This window comes from Triticum urartu, chromosome 1, assembly GCF_003073215.2.
Source record: "Triticum urartu cultivar G1812 chromosome 1, Tu2.1, whole genome shotgun sequence".
Lineage (NCBI taxonomy): Eukaryota > Viridiplantae > Streptophyta > Magnoliopsida > Poales > Poaceae > Triticum > Triticum urartu.
The window spans coordinates 25793484-25817726 of record NC_053022.1 but is presented as its reverse complement, the minus strand read 5'-3'; the positions used below and the strand labels follow the sequence as shown (position 1 = coordinate 25817726).

Here is a 24243-nt window from a genome sequence, read left to right as displayed (position 1 = left end):
TCATTTTCTTTGCTGGCGGGCAGGGCTTGGGCAAAGTTCATCAAGGTGACTCCAGGCAAATGGCGAAATAAGCTGTTTTGGTTTCGACCCAAGGTAAGTAATTAAGTATTACTAGCTAGCTTACCATCTCTTTAATTCTTGTTTCAATACCATTAATTAATTATTATGCTTGATTAATCATTATCTGATTAAATTATATTCTCGTAAAGGCTCTGAAGCAGGCTTCGAGGACTAATCTGTGTGCATACTACGTTTGCGAGAACATTCGCATGATGGTGTCCGAAAGGAGCAAATCTGATAGGCAGAAGTGGGTACGTTTGCCAAAACACTATTCACAATATTTACATCATAATCGATATCTAGTCACACAACTAATACACATGCATATTGATCTCCTTCTTAACAGTTCAAAGAGGTGCGGGAGAAGCTCCTAGAAACAGAGCGCATACTAGCACTTCAAGAGGAAATAGCGGGATTTTTACTCGACCAGGTCATAGATCCCAAAAGAGAATACTATTACCCGCTACCGCCCCCATGAACCACTTGTCATCGTGCTCCGAAGGCATCAATGCAACATGTAGGAGAATTTGTATATATATATATATATACATGTGTATGTGTGAATAATTAATGGTGTTTGTGAGACATTCGATGTAGTATCGTAAAATACCAGCAAACAAAAAAGAATTAAATGGAAAACACAAAATTCATGGAAAATAAAAAATAAAACCACCCCCCCCCCCAAAATATTTAGTACCGGTTGGTGTTACCAACTAGTACTAATGGTCTACCAGCACCCGTGCCTGGCTCGTGCCACGTGGTGGCACTTTAGCGCCGGTTCGTGCCGAACCGGTACTAAAGGGGGGGGGGGGGCTTTAGTCCCCAATCTGTAGTGCCGGTTGTAGAACCGGCACTAAAGGCCCTTACGAACCGGTGCTAAAGCCCGGTTCTGCACCAGTGCTATATAGTAAAGTTTTAATTAATTAGATGATCAAATCTGATATACCTAAATTTAATATATCTAATTCATCTAACATTAATATATCTAATTCATCTATAACTAAAAGCATAAAAAACTAACTCATCTAACATTAATATCTAGCGCTAATTCATCTAATTCATCTAACATTTGACATTAATATCTAACATTTCTATCTAGTTCATCTAACATTTGATATTAATATCTAACATTTCTACACATATATATAATCATCGATCTAACAATTGACATTAATCTAACATTTATATAAACTAAAAGTATAAAAAACTAAAAAATAGAAAACAGAAAATAATTAAGAAAAATCTGTCTCTGTTTGTGTACTGTGTGTGAGGGCCGCCGGCCGGCCATGGCGCTGCAGGGCGGTCGGGGCGGTCGATCTTACAGTTGCGGGGCGACGGCCGGCGATGCAAGGCGACGGGGGGCGGCGACGGGGACGGGCCGGGGCGGCGACGTACATGGACAGGCCTGGGATGAGCGCGCGATCCACGACGGGGACGTACAGGCGCGCGCGGCGACGTGGGCGGGGACGGGCGCGCGCGATGGGGCGGCGACGGGGACGGCGACGGCGACGGGGACGGGGGCGGTGACGGGGGACGGGCGCGACGACGAAGAAGCAGATGAAGAAGAAACTAACTGAATTTTTCGTAAGTGTTATATATATAGAAGGGGCCATTAGTATCGGTTAGAGCCACCAACCGGTACTAAAGGTCTGTTTAGTACCGGTTGGTGGCTCCAACCGATACCAAAGCCCCCCCCCCTCCTTTAGTACCGGTTGGATCCACGAACTGGTACTAAAGGGGTTGCGCTGCCACCCGCGGTGCACAAAGTTTAGTCCCACCTCGCCGAGCGAAGGGTAGTCGCACTGGTTTATAAACCCAGCCGCGGCTGCTCTTTCAAACTCCTCTCTAAATTAGCCTTCTAGCCTAACTTTGTCGCACTGCCCTGTGAGCCTGCTAGGCCTTATGGGCCTGCATCCACGCCCAAGGCCGAGCAGGCCCACTGGGCAGCGCACAAATATTTTTTTATATATATAGTTTTTTGTTTTCTTCTTTATTTATTTTCTTTTATTTTATTCTGAGTAGTTTTTTGCTGTATTTAGAGTTTCTTTATTAATATTTTTGCTTTAGGTACAAAAAATTACAAACTTTCTGTTAGTGCGAGTAGTTTTCAAAATTGATAATGTGGCTTTGAATGGTGCATATCCTCTTTAGTTTTTTGCACATGCTATGTGGGTGAAATGATGATACCATGCCAAGTTTCAAACTTTTCAGTGTTCATTTGTAGTGATTTTCAATTTCAGGGTCATTTAGCTCAAAACAAATCAGTAAATGCATGAAAAATAGCAAATGATGTCAGAAAGGGTTGAGAGTTGATGACGTGGCTTTGAATGATGCATACTGAACGCAAAAAAGTCTGGAGTTGTAATAAGTTTAAAAAACGAAGTGTCGGCGTAACAGATGAGTTTTCGTCCGAAACCCTAATACTTCGAAAGAGATTGTTCAGTTTGTACACGAAGTGCATCCAGTTTTTGCCATAACCATCTCTAGTTTTTTGCACATGCTATGTGGGTGAAATGATGATACCATGCCAAGTTTCAACCTTTTCAGAGTTCATTTGTATTGCTTTTCGATTTCAGGGTCATTTAGCTAAAAAATCAGTAAATGCATGAAAAATAGCAAATAATGTCAGAAAGGGTTGAAAGTTAATGACGCGGCTTTGAATGGTGCATACTGAACACAAAAAAATTTGGAGTTGTAATAAGTTTAAAAAAAATGAAGTGTCAGTGTAACAGATGAGTTTTCGTCCATGTAAACGTGTAAAAATATACATAAAAATATATTGATCATCAATGATCTTTTTGTGTAGAATCTGAATTGTTAATACGAATCTTCCCCGTCTTATGAACCGGCGAAGATTCCTATTGCGGTCACAAATCCTACACATAGAGTTCAGTGAAGACCAAGTGGTTGTGATAGTTTGAGAAGTAACATATTCAAGGTGGTAAAAAGCCTGTTAGCGAGCGAGGTGGGGCTAAAAAACCGATGCGCGGCGAATCAACTAAAAAACTTTAATACCCGTTTGTGGCATGAACCGGTACTAAAGGGGTTGGTGGGGCCCAGCCTGCCATAGCCTCTTTAGGTTCGTGGCACGAACCGGTACTAAAGGTTCGCCACGAACCGGTACTACTGAGAGCGGCCCGCCTAGCCATTGGAATAGGCAGTGCCGGCTTAAATACAAACCGGGACTAATGAGTTGAACATTAGGCCCTTTTTCTACTAGTGTCTATCAATTGTTCGGCATTAATTTGTTCACCCACCGTATTATTTGCTATCTTGAGAGAAGCCTCTAGTGAAACCTATGGCCCCCAGGTCTATTTTCCATCATATACGTTTCCGATCTACTATTTTTTAATCTTTTACTTTCCGATCTATAAACCAAAAATACCAAAAATATTTACCATATCGTTTATCTATCTCTATCAGATCTCACTTTTGCAAGTAACCGTGAAGGGTTTGACAACCCCTTTATCGCGTTGGGTGCAAGTTGTTTGATTGTTTGTGCAGGTATTCGGTGATTTGTGCGTTGTCTCCTACTGGATTGATACCTTGATTCTCAAACTGAGGGAAATACTTATCTATACTTTGCTGTGTCACCCTTTCCTCTTCAAGGGAAAAAACAACGTAACCTCAAGAAGTAGCACTGGCCAGTTCCACCAGAACAGAACCGCCAGCCACCACGCCCTCATAACCAAGCATAGCTCCTCCACCTCCACGGTGCTTTGAGCCTGGCCGACAGGTGTGGCACCACCAAACTCTGCCATCCACCTCCCCCAGAAACACACATACATCCCACCACCAGCCACTCTTCACGGGGCGGTGATCCCTCCATCCTCTAGCAGTGGCTATGGCAAGTGAGTCGTCGCTCCCACAAAAGGCGCAAATCCAGACAGGAGGGAAGCCCTCAAGCCGCGCTACCTCCGCCTAGACCACCGTCAGCGCCACTCCTCCTGCCCGAGCTGCCCCGCGCTCGTGGCGGATGCCAAGGTGTGCACCTAGCTTTCACGCGAGCCTCCGCCAGATCTGGCGTCCTACACCGCCCCATCAGAAGCGCTTGGGAGAGAGAACAGGCCTTGTCATTGCCGATGTTGTATGGGCTTTCCTGGTGGCGCCCTCCGGTGGTGACCGGGGAGGGGAAGAGGTGGGGGAGAGCTGTGGCGGCGGCCGGCTAGGGTCTCCTTTCGCGTCGCCCGAGGGGCCCACGAGAGGGAGAGAGGGGGGAAGACCTTTTCAGGGGGAGGACCCGGCCGAGGACTATATGTAGGCAAAGCAATTTGATACGGAGGGAGTATAAATTTATACAGATAAGCGACAATTAATATGGATCGAAGTAAAAGACATGTATAGCAAAAAAAACTTTATCCATCTCTCTTTTTCCCTTCTCTCCTTTTCTCTTTTCCCTTCTCTTTCTCTCTCTCACACCTCTTTCTCTTCTACCTTCTCTCTATGTTCTCTTCTCTCTTCTTTCTCTTCACCCTTTCTCTCTTCTTTCTCTTCTAGGTACTGATTAACCTATAACTAATGGGTCTGGCTAGGACTCAATCGTCTCAGTCGGCTAATGTCATCTTATAATACAATATGTGTTGTCTTGTATATTTTTCATCGTTCATACGTGTTTCTCTAGCCAGTGTTGTTGTGAACTTTTTATGGGCTTTAGTTGGGCCTAGTTTTCTTGTCCCCTCTTGTGCAGAATTAAATATCCCATATTGGGCTATAGGAAATACTTAGGGCCTTTCTTTTTTACAAATGTTGAACATGTGGCCTGTTGTCTAAATATTTTTTAATTTAGTTAGAACATCGATATTTTGTGTGTTGTTCCTCTTTTTCTTTTTTCTTTACTTGCTCTATTTTCTTTTCCTTTCATTGTTTTTTCTATTTCTTTATTGTTCTGCATATGCTTTTCTTTTCTTTTCCTTTTTTCTAATTTTGATTTTCTTTCATTCAAGAAATACTTGTTAAAAGATATACCAAAATCTACTAAAAATACAAAAACATTTTTTAAATAGGTGAGCACTTTTTAAAAAGTGTAACATAAATTTAAAAATTTCATGAACACCTCTCAAATTTTGTGGGTTTTTAAGTCTGATGATATTGTTATACAAAATGTAACGCAATTTGAAAGAAAAAAATCATCCTGTATTAAGAAACATATTTATTATACAATGTGTATTTGGGAAAAGGTTCAATAATTTATAAAAGATTAGTCCAATAATTTAGAAACATTCAAATTGTATTTCAAAAAATGTTTCATTGTGTAATTTGGGAAAGATCAATGTTGAAGCCATGTTGAAAACACATAGTAGAGGTTGAGGGCAGCACTTGCAGTTGTGTGCCTAGTGGCAAACATGCAACCACCGTCTCTCTCGACAAAAACACCACTTTCGCCCTGCCAAGTTGCAGTCGCATTGAATACATGCTGTTGCAATTAGGGAGGGGGGCAACTTTTGCAGTTGCATGCCTAGTGACGGACATGCAACTATCCATCGGCGGAGCTTAGTTGGGGCTAGCAGGGGCCATGCCCCCAGCCTCACTACAAAACCTGAAGAAATTTTTGGGGATTATATAATTTTAGCTCAGCCCTTAAACAACCATATTTTCTACCTCAGCCCCACCCCCTCCGCCCCGAACATCCTGTCTAGCTTCGCCACTGCAACTGCCATTCTCCCCCTACAAAGCACCACTAAGTTATAGTCGCCTGGAAGACATGCAGTTGCAGTCGGGGAGCACCCTCTACTCATGGCCAGTTGCCGCCAAGTAGGAGCATCCTCTGCAACATCTTCTCGACATGATAACGAGCGCAAAGGGAGGTCGGAGACGGACTGGCGCGACGGCTGGGTGACGTCGGGTGACGAGCTGGCGGTGGTTGGGTGCACGCGGCAGCGGCGATGGGCCAACCCATCGCGGCTCAGGCGGGCGTGAGATGTATGTGGCATGGACACAGGCAGCGATGGTGGAGAGGTAGGGAGGAGGAGCGAGCACCGCGTGGCCAGCGGCGTCCTTGCAGGTTGTGGCTCGTCGGTTGCCGACAACCAGGAGTGGGAGGTTGGGACGACCACCTAGCTGCATCAGGCGCGAAGCTCTCTCCTCGCGAGAGAAGGAAGAAAAGGGCGAGAAAAATTTGGGCGGGGTGAAGGCAAGATTCGGTAACCTTGCTGTTTTCTTTGCGCGCGGTAGGTTTCTGGTAAGTGTGAAAAACTAGCGTGGAAGTGTGGGGGGAGGGGGGCCAATAAAAACCCGGATACCAGGCTATTAACTCCCGATCTAGGAGTAGAGATAGCAGGCTTTTTGCAACTAGTTGAAATTTGATAAAATACCACATTGTATTTTGCATCTTCATTAGAATACCACCTTTTTGGGATTAAATGTCGCATTTGCACTTTTTGAAGAAATCCAGTCTAGTGACCAAAAAAAAAGTGTAAACCTTCAAAGAGAAAAGAAGGGGGAAGAAAAGGAGAGAAGCAAAAACTCCAACCCTGTCGTCTCAGCTCCCCGCGCGCTTCCTCTCCCGAGAATGCAGCGCGGGCAGCGCCGCCGCATTCAGCCCCTCCGAGGCGCCCCCACCCCTGCCGCGTGCTTCTCTCTGCAGCCGTCTCCCGGCCGGGTGGATTGCTCCCGAGTCCCGACCCACAAATTTCCAAAAGGCCAGGCTGCTACCGCGCTTGTGCTCCCCCCATCTCTTCCTCGCACGGCAGATTGTTGCGCCGGCGCCGGCGCCGCCACCTTCTACTGCTCCTCGATCCGGCTAGGCGTGGATTTGTTCCACCCTTTGTTGCAGGTTGCAAAAAAGGTCTTTATTTTTCTGTTGTCGACTTCGGTCCTTCATTTTCCTATATAAAAACCCTACTTGGTTTCCTATGTCTAATTAACCTCCTTTTTGCACTGACTAATTCCCGCTTTTCCTGTGCTGATGGCCCGTTTGCTTCGGCTCGATACGAGTGCTTGAGATTGACATGAGATTCCTCGTTCCAAAGCAATCCCTGTAGAAATTTCCTGTTTCTTCTTGTACTCCATCCAAAAGCAATCCCTGGAGTATTAACGATTTAGATTCTTTTCATTTTTGTATGCCATCATATACTTCTGTCAGTGTGATATTTCTATGTGTGTTCGTTTCTGCAGGATGGATGAGGCAATTACTGAAATGGATCCGCTGATCGCGGAGGTGGAGCTAAAGGCAATCAAATTCGATCTCATGTCCAGTAAAGATATGGTAATCTTTTATTTACTTTGCCTCCACAATTTTTACCCTGCGGAAAGTATGTTAAACTGACAGGCATTTCCAGAAAAAGTATAGCAGCGCGAGCATTGCAAAAGCATCTAATGTCACTAGTGCGAAGTTGGGATTACCAAATGGGGCAAAAAAGTGTGAGACTTGTGGATCGCACAGCAAGTGTGATGGCGATAGTGAGTAATATTAAGCATTCAGCACCAAATTTATCTTGTTTTATCTTCTTAATCCAAAATTAATTGACTTGTCGAAATGTTAGGTCATTTCAGTGTCATTAAGCTGCCGACAATTGTGTTCAACCCATATACGGTTGAGGAAGCTGTTCAGTTACTGAATCAGATATGTCCTGGCTGCCACACTCCAAAGAAAAACAGATATTCAAAGGTTTGTAATGGCCAAATTAACCTATTTCATCTTCATTTAGCAATTTATTTTCTTTAATCATTATTGATCTTCTAAACTAATGTCGGTGTGCAAAGGCCTGCATATACAAAATAAAACGCCGTAAAACAAACATCGGTACTGTTGTCATAGCTAGTGTATATTTTTCCATACATAATGTATCCTTAAACAAACTGCTGCAATGTGGAAACCAAACTTTATATTAATTACTTACACTTTGTTTGTTTGAACATTTGGAATTTGTGAGAAGATATTTACATCCCAAAAGCACATAAGAAGATATGTAAGCATTGCAAAAAAAAAATGTGGATATGGGCTCTCTTTTTTGGTATATCTGGTTGGTGCGTAAATACTCCTCTAACATGTTGATTTTTGTTGTTGAAGAGGTCGGATGGGGCTACAAGTCAAGCAACTTGCAAGTATTGCTCAGTAAGTGCATGTTCAGACGTTTTGGCCTGTGTTTCTACATATTGTATTAAACCTCGACCTTTTTTACTGAACAGAAGGATGACACTAAACAATACCCTGATGTAATATTTAAGACGCTGGCAAGCCCGAGAATAAGAGGGTTCAAGAATAAACCTAAACTTCAACAGAACCCTACCATTATGGAACAGAATTTCGGTTACCGCAGAAGTTGTTGGCAGAGTGACAGACAAGTTACCCCAGGACTATTGGGATTTTTTACCTCATCGCCACCCCTCTCAATCAAATATGACCAAGATATTGATATCTCCATCCCAAGTAAGTATTTTCTATATATTCAGTTTGTTAGTCTGCTCTGAGTTGGCTTGCAGAGCAGATCTGGTTTTACTGCAACATCTTTTCATGTTTCATAAAATGTTATATATTATTGGCTGACAATTCATCAACTTTGTCCCTGCCATACTTTTATCAACGCTTTAAGTGTGGAATTATAACTTATAAGACAATTTTAAAAAGGGATTTTTGGGTTGCTTGTGTTGTTTTGAATATCTACAACATACAGAAAACAGAACACAACAAATCCTGTGAGATCGAGTAATATGATGTGTTATTATTTGGCAAAGTAGTTTTGCATGATCATTAAGGCAATACACCTGATCCTTATGATGCATTACCTTTCCGGTAAAAAAAATAGCTATGGTGCATTACGAACTCTGACACAGAATGCCCTCATAAATTGTAAATTAACTCATCCACTTCTCAGTGATTTTTTTTAGAGAAGACTTCTCGGTGAAATTATGCTGTATATTCTAGTTTTGTTCAGTGCATGGTATGTGGATGTAAATATAATTTAAGTGATAAGGGCAACTGGGCCAATGCTATTTTCTCAAAGCTTCTTTTGGAAGGTGGTATGCATATTCTTGTTGGCCAGTGCATTGGTATTGCTATGCTAAGTTTCTTTCAAAAGAAAATGGTGAGCAGCTGACCATATAATTTTACATTATTTATTATGGTTAAAATCTTATTTCCTTATCATGTTTGCAGTTCCGTCACATATTGAAACAACTTGATGATCCTGATCTTATTAGCCGGTTTGTTTCAAGGCGGGAGCTAATTTATCTGTCTTGTTTGCTGGTGACTCCTAACTTCCATCGTGTGGCAGAGTTGCCCTATGAGTTCTCAGATGGCACTCGCTTTGTTTATGTATGTGACTATGTGATATCTCGCTGGCGAACTTTGTACCCAAGATTATTTTCTGTATCATACCTTCAACTTTTTCTAACAATTTCCCCTTAAATACTTTTGTTAAATGCAACCAGATCCATTGTACGGTGTAAGGATTAAAATCTGACCATAAATCATTTAATCAACGAGAGAACCTAATCTAACAATATACATTTCCTACGTTAATAGATTGATTCATCACTATTCTGTCTAATATACTCTCACATGTCTAATACTCTCCGGCTTCCTTATATGTTTGTCGAGCATGCATGTTTTTATTGTGGTCTGATGCACATGAATAGCTGGGCTGTTTTTTTCTGCAGGGAATATCTGGGATGTGTTGGTGTCTTAATTATGAACTTATATGTTTGTTCATTTCTTGTTTGGACGTATGATGACCTGACAAGCTTATAAGAGGACGGTTGATGCCTGTAGGAAAATTTATGACTTGCGTCAGCCTCCACAGTTCAGTGTTCATGCAAACTTACTTGTCACAAGCCTAGTTATGGAGTGCCTTAAATCATCAAAGGCAAGGGAACTGATATTTTCTTTTTGTTACAGTATCCAAGTTTCATGATTATATGTCTTCTGTTCTAATATTTGCATAGCATGATGCAATTATCCTGATAATTTTCCCTATTTTTCTCAGTATATCAGTAAAATTATACAATGTCAAGGCCTCCCCTGCAGTTTTGCGGTCAAGTTTTCCTGTCGTATCTGTAAAGTATTGTCGAAGCGTCTCAACCCCCTGGACGGGAACCCGCGTGCTTATATATTGATAGCGAGAGAAAACCTCTCGAGGAGATTACATAGCGTACGGTTAGAGGACTAACCGGAAGAGTTTACAGAAGATTGGAGATAGATGTAACTTAAACAGGAAAGAAAAACTATCTCTATCTCCTAGAAGTGGCGCCCAAGAATAACTCTTGGCGGCCCATAATATTGGATGTTTAACACCCTCCCTTAATCTAAACTCCTCAATTTGAGATTACGTTTAAACTCTTCAAACGGTCTTGTGGCCAAAGCTTTCGTGAAACCATCCGCAACTTGATCTCTTGAGGGTACAAAACGAATGTCCAGTTCCTCATTCTCTAACAAAATGATAATCTATCTCAATATGCTTAGTTCTTGCATGAAACACAGGGTTAGCAGATAAGTATGTGGCACCAAGGTTGTCGCACCAAAGACAAGGAGTTTATGTGTGATGAAGACCAAGTTCCTTAAGAACAGCTTTCACCCAAATAACTTCTGATGTTGCATTTGCCAATGCCTTATACTCTGTCTCAGTACTTGACCTTGAAACTGTAGCGTGTTTCTTTGCACACCATGAGATCAAATTAGGACCAAGGAAAACTGCAAACCCTCCTGTTGATCGTCTGTCATCCAAACAGCCTGCCCAGTCAGAGTCTGAAAAAGCACTCACAAGCGTGGATGAGGACTTGCTGAAGGTCAATCCAACACTCAAAGTGTGTTTCACATATCTCAATATACGTTTTGCTGCAGTCCAATGGGCAGTAGTGGGTGCATGAAGAAACTGGCAGACTTTATTGACTGAAAAAGCAATGCCAGGTCTGGTAAGGGTCAAATACTGTAGTGCACCTGCCAAGCTTCTATAGTTGGTGCCATCCTCCTGACTCAAAGGTTCACCTTCAGTAAGAGAGAGTCTTTCTGAACTGGACAATGGTGTTGGTGAAGGATTACAATTCTGCAACCCAACTATCCTCAAAAGATCAGTTGCACATTTTTCCTGAGAAAGATGAAGACCACCTTCCTTGTTTTTCTTGACCTCAATACCAAGGAAGAAGTGCAAATATCCTAGATCCTTGAGAGCAAATTCTGAATTCAAATCTGACAAAAGAGCTATCACTGATTCATTGGAAGAACTTGTAACAATGATATCATCAACATAAATAAACACAAAGATTGATGTATGAGACTTGTTGAAGATGAACAGTGAAGTATCAGACTTTGAAGGAACAAAACCAAGTTGCTGCAATTTTGTACTTAAACGAGAGTACCATGCTCTAGGAGCTTGCTTCAGCCCATAGAGAGACTTGTCAAGCCTGCACACATGATACGGTTTGTTCTTGTCTTCAAACCCAAGAGGTTGCTTCATATATACTTCCTCTTCCAGAACACCATGAAGAAACGCATTCTGCACATCTAGCTGCCTGAGACTCCATCCTCTAGATACAACAATAGACAATACAAGACGAATAGTAGCAGCTTTAACAACTGGACTGAAAGTATCCTCGTAGTCTATGCCATACCTTTGCTTGAAGCCCTTAGCAACAAGCCTAGCTTTATAATGATCTATTGTACCATCAGACTTCCGTTTTATGCGGAATACCCACTTGCAATCAATCACATTTTTACCTTGTCGTGAAGGAACCAAGTGCCAAGTACGATTTTTCTGAAGAGCTTGAAATTCATCATCCATGGCTGCCTTCCACTTCGGATCAGCAAGAGCCTCAAGATGTGTGCATGGTTCTCCTGTGGATGCAGCCAAACCAAATTTTGTTTTGTAATTTACAGGTTGAATAACACCTGCTTGGAGACGTGTGCGTGGCGGTGTAGCAGTTTGCGGCACAGAAGATCCAGTGACCGCAGGTGAAGAAAAATCAGCTACAGGGCTCGGAACCGATCCCGAGAAGGCGACTGCATCGTCCGTTGTAGCCTCCATGACCACCGGATCGTCTGTGGCCGAACGAGGCACAGGAGATGAGGAAGGAGCCACAGAAGATCCCGGGGATGCAGCAGAATCGGGGTCGGATCCCACACGGACGCACGCGCCGGGCGCAGTTGACAGGAGTGGACCCCGCCTGATGTAGACGCGGGGCTCAGGGGCAAACCGCGTTGGCCCAGCGCCTGACGTGGCAGCGGACAAGTGGGTCAGGCCGGGTGTTGGCGAGCGCCCAGCCGCAGGTGGATGCGGGCCAGGCGTAGGGCGCGGGGCCGCTTGGCAGATTGGCAATCCCGAGGCCGATGTTGTCGACCCTGGCGCGATCAGAGGCGCAGATCCCGAAGGCGATCGCGTCCGATCGTCCGTGGTAGCTGCAGATCGTGTAGAAGCACCATTTGCTGCCGTTTTTGCACCATTGTGTGCACCGTTTTCACCACTATTGGCCCCTGTAACAACACACTCAGATGCAAAATTAGAAGAATTAGTCGTAATTGAATCAATACAATCATCACTGCCCACACAATCAACTCCGGATAGATTAGAAGGGAGGAGAAGAATCTCCTTTCGTAGAAGGGCACCGACATTGGGATGTAGTTTTTCAAAGGGAAACTGGGTTTCATCAAAAACAACATCGCGAGAAATATACACACGACCAGTTGGAATATCTAGACATTTCACACCCTTGTGTTGAGCACTATAGCCAAGAAAAACGCATTTTTGTGGGCGGAACATGAGTTTGCGAGCATTGTAGGGACAAAGATTAGGCCAACACGCACACCCAAAAACACGAAGTGTAGTATAATCAGGGGTGACATGAAGACGTTCAGTAGGAGTTTCATTGGCAATAGTGCGACTAGGCCACATGTTGATAAGATGGACAACATTAAGAAAGGCTTCGTCCCAAAATTTTAAAGGCATGGAGGCCGCAGCTAGGAGAGCTAGGCCTACCTCAACAATGTGTCTATGTTTCCGTTCTGCGGAACCATTTTGCTGATGGGCGTGGGGGCAGGACACATGATGAGAAATACCTATCTTTTGAAAAAAAAGAATTCAGCTTCTCATATTCCCCACCCCAATCAGATTGCACGGCAATGATTTTGCTATCAAACTTGCGTTCTACTAGAGCTTGGAATTGTGAAAGACTTCAAAAACATCCGAGCGTTTTTTAAGAAGATAAATCCAGGTATACTTGCTAAAATCATCAATGAAGCTTACATAGTAAGAATGTCTACCAACCGAAGTGGGTGCAGGACCCCATACATCAGAAAAAATAAGTTGTAAAGGTTTGGTAGATATACTAGTGGAAACAGGGTACGGTAATTGATGACTTTTTGCTCTTTGACATGAATCACAATAGTTTCTGAATCTCTCTCACCAACAACTGGGAGTTTATTTCTACTAAGAATTTGATGAACAGTGAAAAAGGACGGATGACCTAAATGATTGTGCCACCTTTCAGCGGAGAGTTTGATGGCACCATAGACTTGTTTATTAAACTTGCAGTATTGAGGAAGCAATGCATACAACCCTTGAATACAGACACCCCTATGGAGAACTCTCTTCGTGGCCTGGTCCTTGATCAAAAAGAAATAGGGGTGAAATTCTAGAAAGACATTATTATCAAGAGCAATGCGATGGACTGAAAGAAGAGTTTTGGAAGCATTAGGAACATGCAAAATTTCTTTTAGGACAAGATCTTTATGTGGGATTTTGATAATTGATTGACCAATATGATCAATCTCCATACCTGCACCATTAGCGGCGGTGTAGATCTGGTCGTGGCCACGATATTTGTCATGCATGGTCAGCTTCTCCAACTCTCCAGTAATGTGGTTTGTTGCACCCGTGTCCATGTACCAATTGGTATCGACACCATATGATCCTTCTGTTGCAGCTGCAATTTTCTTTTTCTGGGAGTTGTCATCGGCGTAGCGCCAATCACAATCCTTAGCAATGTGGTTTGTTTTCTTACATATTTGGCACTTGCCTTCATAGCCCTCATAGCCTTGGAAGGGGCGCCTGTTGTTGTTGGAGAGGGGTCGTTGATTGTTGTTGCTGCCATTGTTGTTGGAGGAGTGATAGTAGCCGCCGCCACCACCACCCTGATAGCCGCCACCACCATTGTTATGGTGATAGCCGCCTTTGTAGCCTCCGCCGCCACCATTGCTATGGTAGCCGCCGCCACCACCACTCCCTTGGTAGCTGCCGCCACCACCAGGAGGGCCACCGCTGCTAGGGCCTCCACGGGATCCGTTGCCAGAGCCGTTCTTCTGGTTACGATAGCCACCTCTGCCTCCCTGCCTGCCTCGGGAAGCAGAGTTCGCTGAGGATTTGAACCCGCCACCGTTGTTGCCGTGGTATAGTTCGACCCGCTGATCAAAATTGGCCACCAGAGAGAAAAGGAGATCGGCCGTGATGGGCTCGATGCGGACATCAAGCGCGGAGATAAGTGGCTGGTAATCCATATCAAGGCCGGCGACGATGAACGAGATGAGTTCCGGCTCTCCAAGAGGTCTGCCGGCCGCCGCGAGCTCGTCAGAGAGGGAACGCATATAGCCGGAGTATGTTGAGGCAGATTGTGTGCCCTTTTGGGCGTTAGTGAGGGCAGCACGAAGATTGTTGACGCGAGGGAGGGAGACCGCAGCAAACATGTTGGAGAGCGCCGTCCATATTGCATGCGAGGTCTCCAGCGAAGCCACCTGGACGAGGACCTCCTTGGAGAGGTTTCGGAGAAGGTAGGCAACGATTTGCTGATCCTGGACTAGCCAGGGGCATAGGCAGGGTTTGGCATCTCCTGATCCTTGCCATCTTTATCCTTGGCGATGATTGTCTTGGGAGGCTCAGCTATGGTTTTGTCGACGTAGCCATACAAGCCGGCGCCCGGTATTTGGGATCGGGCTTGAGCTCGCCAAAGAACATAGTTCGTCTTGGTGAGAGGCTCGGAGATGTTGTAGTTTAGGCCGGAGGAGGACATGGCGGCGATGGAGTTGATCGATGAAGGTCGATGGGGATGATCGATGGAGGTAGATGAGCTAGATGCGATGGAAAAGGCCTGCTCTGTATACCATGTAAAGTATTGTCGAAGCGTCTCAACCCCCTGGACGGGAGCCCGCGTGCTTATATATTGATAGCGAGAGAAAGCCTCTCGAGGAGATTACATAGCATACGGTTAGATGACTAACCGGAAGAGTTTACAGAAGATTGGAGATAAGATGTAACTTAAACAGGAAAGAAAAACTATCTCTATCTCCTAGAGGTGGCGCCCAAGTACTCTTGGCGGCCCATAATATTGGATGTTTAACAGTATCATCTGTACATACTTCAATAAAGAACAATTAAACCAAATTCTGCACTTCATAACCCCAGCCACACACACACACACACACTTGTGCGCGTGCCACTTCTCTGTTGTACTCCAGTAAAAAGACATGTTAGTTTATTATGATGCCGCTGGTAAAACTAATAAAGCTTGTGCCGGTCCATAAACTGAGGGTCCATTGATTTTTGCAGCGTTAATGCTTTTTGCTGGTTGGTTCCATTATCACAAAGCCGCTCCCAAATTGGCCTGGTTCCAAGACGTAGAATCCATGTTGAATCATCACTTAGTGGGATTATTAGGACTTGGGTCTCTTTCTTGGGCGGGGCACCAAATTCATGTATCTTTACCAATTAACCAATTTCTTCACGCTGGGGTGGACAGAGGTTTACAACAGGGCAAATAGGTTCGATACAAAGTCATTAGAAGACCGTATGGAGTGGCACAGAGATTTGATCACTTTTGTTTTTTTTTCTTCCCCTATGCATAGCTTTGGTATTATATGACTTTGCTATTTGCCGGCGTATTTTGTGTGTGTGCGTTGGTGTTGGCTTATGCATCCTAGCTATGCAAAGACCAGGTGTGTGCTCATTGTGTTTGTTTCCTCTTGATGCTTCATTTTATGTCAATAAAATCCATCCTTTATCAAAAAACAATGTTGACAGGGGCGTTTCTAATGAGGATAAGTGTATCATCCACATATTGAAGATGGGTGAGGCCACAAGGAACCACCCCAGGGATATGGCTGTCTGCCTTCGCGTCATCTAACATGGCAGCTAGGCAGTGGCGGAGCTTCCTTAGGGCCAACCTGGGCCATGGCCCCCCCTGCTTGTGTAGTTTTCTTATATTATTAGCACATAATTAGACAGAAATGATGGTGTTTTGCCCAATCTTGGTTGAATAGCCCCTCCTACATGGATTAGCCCCTCCTATAATTCTGATCAAGCTCCGCCGCTGCAGCTAGGGCATGAGAGACTAAATTAAACAATGGGCTCCTCTGTACTTCCTAAAGAAGGGGCCCTCTTCCCCATTGATATTAATAACCAGCTGCATCATCCAGCTAGTCATCTAGCCTCAAAGCCTTTATTATGGAGGATCTCCTCAAAGAAGTCCCAACTAACTCGGCTCGGATCATATGCTTTCTCGAAGGCCGGTGCTAGGCGCTGCTCGGCCAGCCCAAACTTGGGCCGGTCGCCTCGCAGCTGTTTGATGCGAGAGAGCAGGAGCGTTTGATTCACCTTGCGCGTCGTTTTGCTGGCTTCAGTTTGTGAAGAAAAAAAATCCCCTCCATGCTCAGATGCTGAGCGTATCTCGCTCTTCTCGCCGGACCCCAGCTCCAGTGGCAGCAAAATAACCAACGGACGCAGCCAGCGGGCACATTCTCACCCATCTCCCCATGTTGTTCCTTGTCGCTGGCCTACACACCGGCGTCGCGCCTTCTCTCAATCGGTCAACCGCGGTCGTAGATGCATTGAAGCCTGTTGTAGCAAATCGTCATCCCTGGCGTGTTCGCCGCAGCCTCTTGCCCCAATCAGAGCACCCTCGCGGGACGTCGAAGCTTCTTGCATCGCTGGTTGCAGCACTGGACCGCGCCAGCTCCAGTATTTATCAATGTGCCACCCCGCCCGCCGCAGCACCGTCTTGTGTCGTTGCAGCTTCCGGGGACAATGGTTCCAGCAAATCATGGTGCCTCTTCCAGCATTTTCGCCACTCCCCGCCACACTTGCAGCACCACCGCATGCCTGTTGTAGCTCCCGGAAATGCAGGTTCCAGCAAATCACGGAGCTGGTTCCAACATTTCCGCCGCGCAATCACACCCCGTCACAGCACCGCTGCAAACAGTTGTAGCTCTGAGGGACAATGGTGCAAGCAATTCGCGGAGCTGGTTCCAGCAAAAATGCAGTGATGTTCCAGCATTCGGTGGCGTTGTAGTCTGCTTCCAGCACCGACGACTCCTGGTTCCAGAAAATCGCGCCGCTGGTTCCAGCATGCACTGAAGCCGGTTCCAGCTACCACCAACGCCGGCAGAAACAATCTTCGACTACAGTGCGCTGCCCGTCGTAGCTTCCGGTGTCACTGATTGCAACTCCTGGATCAGCTGGTCCCAGCTCTCTGTGCTGCTGGTTGCAGCTCAACCTCATGTGGCGCTGGTGCCTCCAGCCCACCGCGCCTCCAATTGCAGTGCGCTATGCGTCCCACCCCCCGCATTGCACCGGCTAAAGCAACGCCGAGGGACGGATGTGCTCCTTGCAGCAGTGGGCCTCATGTGACTTGCACCATATGATATACAAATTGTTCTAACACTTTACCTGATTGTAGTGGAGAATATCTCATGTACCAATCCTGCACCTTGATATGATGCCCTCTGTAAACTGATTAAACATAACCGACAAAACATAGCTGTTTCATCTAGTCCCTTGCTAACCACTAAGATTTAATTCGGTTAATTTTGAAGGATGAGTATCAGATTCAGTGAAAGAAAAGTCTTTTACCTGAAGAGAACATATTTGGTCTATCTCCATGGCTTACAAGTTATCATTGATATCTAACTGTTTGTTTTTTTGTTATTACTTCATAACAAGTAAAATAAAATGGTTTTTTAACCTACTTGGTAATTCTGTCACAAAATTAATATTACTATGCAGTTGAGACTTTGAGGTGACATTGTGCTTACTGCTTATGTCATATGCTTTCACTTGCTTGATTGACATTTTATTTATTTGCAGTTACACTCTAAAAGGACAGATAAGGAATCATCAAGAGACACATATGGAATGAAATGGTTGAAGGATTCCATTCTCAGCAAACGATCCAATAATTCTTTTCGGAGTACTATGGTCGGTGATCTGAAGATTAGATTACATGAAATTGGCATCCCTATGGATTTAGCTTCGAAATTGCACGTTTCTGAGTATGTTAACTCATACAACTTCGACAACATAAATTCTAAGTGCAACCTGCACCTTCTTGCCAAGGAAGAACTATTAATTAAGCGCAATGGAAAGCGAATCCTTGTTAAGGAGGCAAATCAGCTGGTAATTGGTGACATTGTGCATAAGTTATTGCAGGATAGTGATTGCATTCTTATCAATAGGCCACCATCACTACATCAACACTCACTTATTGCGCTATCTGCGAAGTTATTACCAGTTCAGTCAGTTCTTTCAATCAACCCACTGTGTTGTGCACCTTTTATGGGAGATTTTGATGGAGATTTTTTGCATGGATATGTCACACAGTTTATACAATCAAGTGCTGAGCTTGGAGAGCTAGTTAGCTTAAGACGCCAACTGTTGAATGTGCAAGATGGTCGAAGTTTGGTGTCATTAACACATGACTCTCTGGCTGCTGCGTATCTATTAACAAGCTCGGAGGTTTTACTGGAGAAAACTGAATTTCAACAATTTCAAATGTTATGCCATCCACTCTCTCTGACAGCAGCACCATCAGTATTTAAATCTGTATGCTCTCACGGTCCACTGTGGACTGGTAAACAGTTGTTCAGCATGCTGCTTCCTTCTGATATGAATTTCAGTATTGATCCTAAGGTACACATCATAGATGGTGAAGTTCTTGCCTGATCATCTGATTCTTTATGGCTACAGAATGGCTTGTCTGGCCTTTCCTCTGTCATGTTCAAAGAATGTGGTGACACGGCTCTCAAGTTCCTTTCTTCTGCTCAGGATATACTCTGAGTTTTTAACAATGAGGGGTTTTAGTGTCTGTCTTTCAGATATCTATCTATACTCAGACCATAACTCAAGGAAAAAACTTGCCGATGAAGTTAATCTGGCACTGGATGATGCTAAAGAGGCTTTTCATATTGAACAACTATTGCTAAGTCCAAATTCTATACTTAATTTGAAGTGTTATGATGACTGTGCTGATCTCTCAAATGCTTATGAACAGTCTGAGTTCATGCAGAACAATCTATCAATCATTAAATCTTCAATCATGGCGTTTAAGAGTGTGTTCAATGATCTCCTAAAGATGGTTCATCAACACACGTCCAAAGATAATTCAATGATGGTGATGATTAATTCCGGAAGTAAGGGTAGCATGTGGAAGTTTGTGCAACAAACTGCATGTGTCGGTCTTCAACTTCCAGGAAGCAAATTTCCCTTTAGAATTCCTCCAGAACTCTCGTGTGCTAGCTGCAATAGACATAAATCATTGAATGCTGGGAGCACGGCTGAATGCTTGGGAGGCCAAAACCTATATGCTGTGATAAGGAATTCTTTTGCAGGTGGTTTAAATCCATCCATTGGAGTGTCTTCTTCATTCAATATCTGGTAGAGAAAATTTCTTCAGTGCGAATGCAGATGTTCCTGGGACATTAACAAGAAAACTAATGTCACCTGAGGGATGTATATGTTGCTTATGATGGGACTGTTAGAAGTTCTTCCGGGCAGCAAATAGTGCGGTTTACTTATGATACTGCTGAACCTGGTGCCCCTGTTGGTTCTTGGGCTCCATGTTCCATTTCAGAAGCTGCATATGGAGCTTTGGATCACCCAGTGAACAGCTTAGAGGACTCCCCTCTCATGAATTTGCAGGTTAGTTTCTTTATTTCATGGCCCATGATTATTGTGATCTCCCTTTTCTTTGTTCTGATACTACCTTAACTTCAATTTCAGGACGTATTAAAGTGCCAGAAGGGTATTAGTTCTCGGGATCATTTTGTTTTGCTTTTCCTGTCGAAGAATGTAAAAAAATATAGATACGATTTGGAGTACGCATCGCTAGAAGTCAAGGATCATCTCGAACCAGTGAAGTTCTCTGATTTGGTTGACACCGTCATGATTCTGTCAGTACATTTGAACCATCTTTTTTCCTATCACTTTACGTTTAATACTGTTTAATTAATAAATAACTTTTGCATTTTGTTCTAAAGATATGGGGGAGGTGGTATCCAGTCAACCAAAGAAAGTCCATGGATTACTCATTTTCATCTAAACCAGGTCTTATTATTTTGAAGCGAGTGATCCAGAGGTGGTCGGATGGACGGCTCTGGCGACTGCTCGGGCGGCGCCCCTGGCGACACGGTCGCCGCGGTTGCCCCGCCACCGCCCCTCCTCCCGTCCCCCCGTCCCCCCGCCCCCCCCCCCCCCCCCCCCCCCCCCCCCGAGCCCCGCCCCCTCGTCGGCGTCTGCCGCACCTGTCCCACCACCGACCCCCTCCTCTGGTCCGCCGCGGGTCGTGTGGGCTGACCTCGCCGAGGCCGACGATGTCGCCGCTGGGCGACCCATCGTGTGCCGGGATCGTGTCCCTCCCAAGGCTCCGCCGCGGCTGCCGCTTCCCGACCTCGCCGGTGGCCCTACTCCCAGGGGTGGGAGTTCGGCCGCCCGCGGGTCAGCTCGACGCCGGCGCCTCCCTCTGGCCTCCTCTCCATCGCGGGGGTCGCAAGGTCCGACCTTGGGGTCCGGGGTGCCCTCCCGGCAACGCCGTGCCGGCAGCTGGGGTGTTGCCGGCCGCGCGGACCGTGGTCCTGCTCGCGCCTCATGGAAGCCCTCGACCCCGGCCATGCCCCCCTCTGCTCCGGCCCGATCGTCTCCGGCGATCCCGCCCGAGCTTGCTGTGGCCCTCTCCCGCCGTGCCCCCTTCCGCCCCTTCTTCCCGTCTCGCGGTCCCTCCGGGCCCCACCCTCCGGGTCGCATTCATGCCCCGCCATCCCCTCGCCGTCCCCGCCCCCCCCCCCCCCCCCGGCGGCCCCCCCGGCGGCGCTCGGGGAAACCCTAGCTCCCCTCTTGGCCACCCCGGGGCGCTCGTACCAGGTCGTCGTGCTCCTGGGCCGGCATATGGACCTGGCTGCTAGCCCCCTTCCCGGGGCGTTGACCACGGGCGCGGCCGGTGGGATGCGGGCCACCGCGGGTGTGGTGGGCTGGCCCAGCGGACCGGTCCCGCCCCGCTCGGCCCAGACTCTTCCGCAGTCGGCCTCTGGCCCAGGCCAGCGATTTATCTGGCCCCTGGTAGGGTTTCCTCGCCCCCCGAATCCCACCCCCACGCCGCCTGCCCCCTGTCTCGCCCTGGTTCCAGCCGACCCGCCTCGCCCCCTGCTCGCCGGCGTCGCCGACCTCCCTGCGCCCCCTTCTCACCCCCCGCCGACCATGACTCGGGAGTGGGGGGACGACGCTGGGCGCCCCAAGCGACGGGCTGACGACCGCCGTGAACCTCCCCGCTCCTCCCTCGATGGCCTACGGCCCGAGGCCGACCTGCGGCAGTAGCTCGCCTGCCGACCGGCTAGGCGATCCCCGGCGCGCGACTCCCGCCGCTCCTCCCCCCGTCCATCTCGCCGCTCACCGACTCGCGACGACCGCCGCTCGCGCTCCCCTGCTCGCCGCCCCTCTCCTCTGGCGGAGTCGTGGGACCGTGGTCGGTCGCCGGCCGGGGAGCCTAGGCCGTCCACGCGGCGGCGGTCCCCTTCGCCTGCTCGTCGCCGGGATCGGTCCCCCTCCCCGCCCCGCCCGTTGCCCGTCGCCAACACCAACAGCGCCCCCGCCACCCGTCGTTACCAGCCTCCCTACTCCTAGGCGGCGTTCCCGCCGTCTAACGGTGGTAATGGGAATCGGGGACGCCAGGGCCCCAAGAAGAAGAAGAAGAAGGGCCCCCCGCGCCCCCCGGCTTCCACCTCCACCGCCGCCGCGGCTCCTCCTCCGGGCACCAACGCCTCTTCCGATGGTCCGTCGTGCTTCAACTGCGGCTTGACCGGCCACTTCCAGGTGGCTTGCCCCAACCCTCCGATGTGCTACCTGTGCAAGGATGTCGGGCACCCCGCGATTCTCTGTCCGGACCACCCGGTGACGGAGGAGATCATGATGTACGGCCACGGCATCGAGGACATGGCCTTCTTCCACATCAAGGTCCAAGAGATCCCCCCTCCCTCCCCCTTGTTGCTGGCGATTGTGTCGGTCATGGGCGAGGCCCTCGCCACCCCGGAGCTGATCGAGGCGGAGCTCAACCACCTGTGCAGGTGCTCGTGGGATTGGCAGGTGACCCCCACCGCATCCAACGCCTTCTCGGTGATCTTCCCCGACGCTATGAGCATGGGACTCTGTACCCGCAGCAACAACATCACCTTGTCCCTCAACGACATTGTGGTGAGCATTTCTGGGCCGAGGTGGGATCCCAAGGCCGTGGCTGTCTTGGACACTGCTTGGCTCCTCATCGCCGGCCTGCCAGATGTGGCCCGGTCTGAGCGGGTCATCCGCAGTATGTCCAAGATCCTAGGCAAGGTGGTGGTGGTCGACGAGCTTTCCCTGCGCAAGGAGGAGGAGGTCCGGGTCAAGGTGAAGTGCCTGGACTCCTCCAAGCTCCACGCCACGATCCGTGTCTTCTTCAACGACGACGGCTACGACCTCAAGATCTGCCCCGAGCCTTCGAACCAAGTCGGCTGCCCCCGCTTCTTTGATGACAGCCACCTGGGGGGTGGCCCAGACGATGCCGACGACTCCCACCGAAGACGCTCACGCCACTCCCGCCTCGACGACCCTGGAGATGACGAGGACGGCTCGGAGCACTCCCGCTCCCCCTCCCGGGAGCCCTCCAACCCACCAGCGGGTCGTGGCGGTTCTGGGGTGGGGCGCACTCGAGTGTCGGCCACTGACCTCGCGGTGGCCCTCCGCCTGGCCACCCCGCCAGTCATGCCCTCTCGGTCTCCCTCGGAGTCGGCCAGTGACATCTCCAGTGTGGGTCTGCTCATCGCGCCGGCTTCGTCGCCTCGCTCTCCCTACGCCGTCTCCGCCCTTCGCCCCGCTCCGTCGGGGCCGGACCCCCCGTCCCCCGCCGGCTCGGCCTCCCCGGCCTCCACAGGTGGCGGCGGGTGTGAGGCTTCCGACGCGCCTGCCCCGACACCCCCACCCGCGGGGACCGCGACCGGTGGCACCCTGGAGCTCGTCGGCCTGCTCCCCTCGCCGGTGACCTCCGGCGTCTGCCTCTCCTCACCTGCCTCCTCGGCCGCTTCGGTGGCAGTGGGCGTCTCCACCCCAGCCTCCGCGCACCCTCCTCCGACGGTGGCGTACGCCAGACGGCCCCGCTCCACCTCGACGCCGGTGACAGCCTCCCGCCGCAGCACCCGCCTCGATGCGACCCAGCCGGCAGGCTCCCCGGCTCAGTCCATCGCCGAGCGCGCTGAGCTCCGGGAGGCAGCCCGGAACCTCGAGTCAGGTGCGGACCCCGACCTTCCCAGTTCTTCTAGTTGTTCCTTTTCCGCACTTGAGGTCGCTCCGCTTGGCCACCTCGCCAAGGTGGCCACTGACTCGGCCATAGTCTTCAGGGGGAGGTCGGTCCCCCCTTAGAACAGATCGCGGCAATTAGGGCCCGTGAGATTCCCGATGGCAAGCTGGCTGAGACCCGAGCCCGCTTGCTTCGGCCCCCGAGGGATCGACCGCCACCCCCGTGGTTCAGGCCCCTCTGGTGGCTGACAGGATAATCCGTGGACGCACCCGTTCGCGCACTGTGGCTCTTCGCACTCAAATCGCCTCCCGTGTCCTGGGGTCAAGCAGCCCCCCGATGGGGGCTTAGATGTGGGCCCTTTTCTAGAACATCCGCGGTTTCGGCCATGATGGCCGTCGCCGCCAACTCATCGAGTACATTCGTGACGAACGCATTGACATCATTGCCATCCAGGAAACCTTGTGTACCGAGTTCGCCCTTCAGGAGCTTGAAAGTCTTAGCTCCCACCTCTTCGCTTGGCACTGGCTCCCTTCTAGTGGGACCTCAGGCCACTCTGGCGGCATCCTTTCAGGGGTAAAGGATGCCACCTTTTGTTGGAAATATGCCCTAGAGGCAATAATAAAAGGATTATTATTATATTTCCTTGTTCATGATAATTGTCTTTTATTCATGCTATAATTGTGTTATCCGGAAATCGTAATACATGTGTGAATACATAGACACCAACATGTCCCTAGT

At 48.1% G+C, this 24243-nt stretch overlaps 1 pseudogene; it reads left to right on the top strand.

Moving 5' to 3' along the window:
- Positions 1-5793: 5793 nt before the first annotated feature.
- Positions 5794-24243, top strand: part of LOC125532625 — a 34974-nt pseudogene continuing 16524 nt past the window's right edge.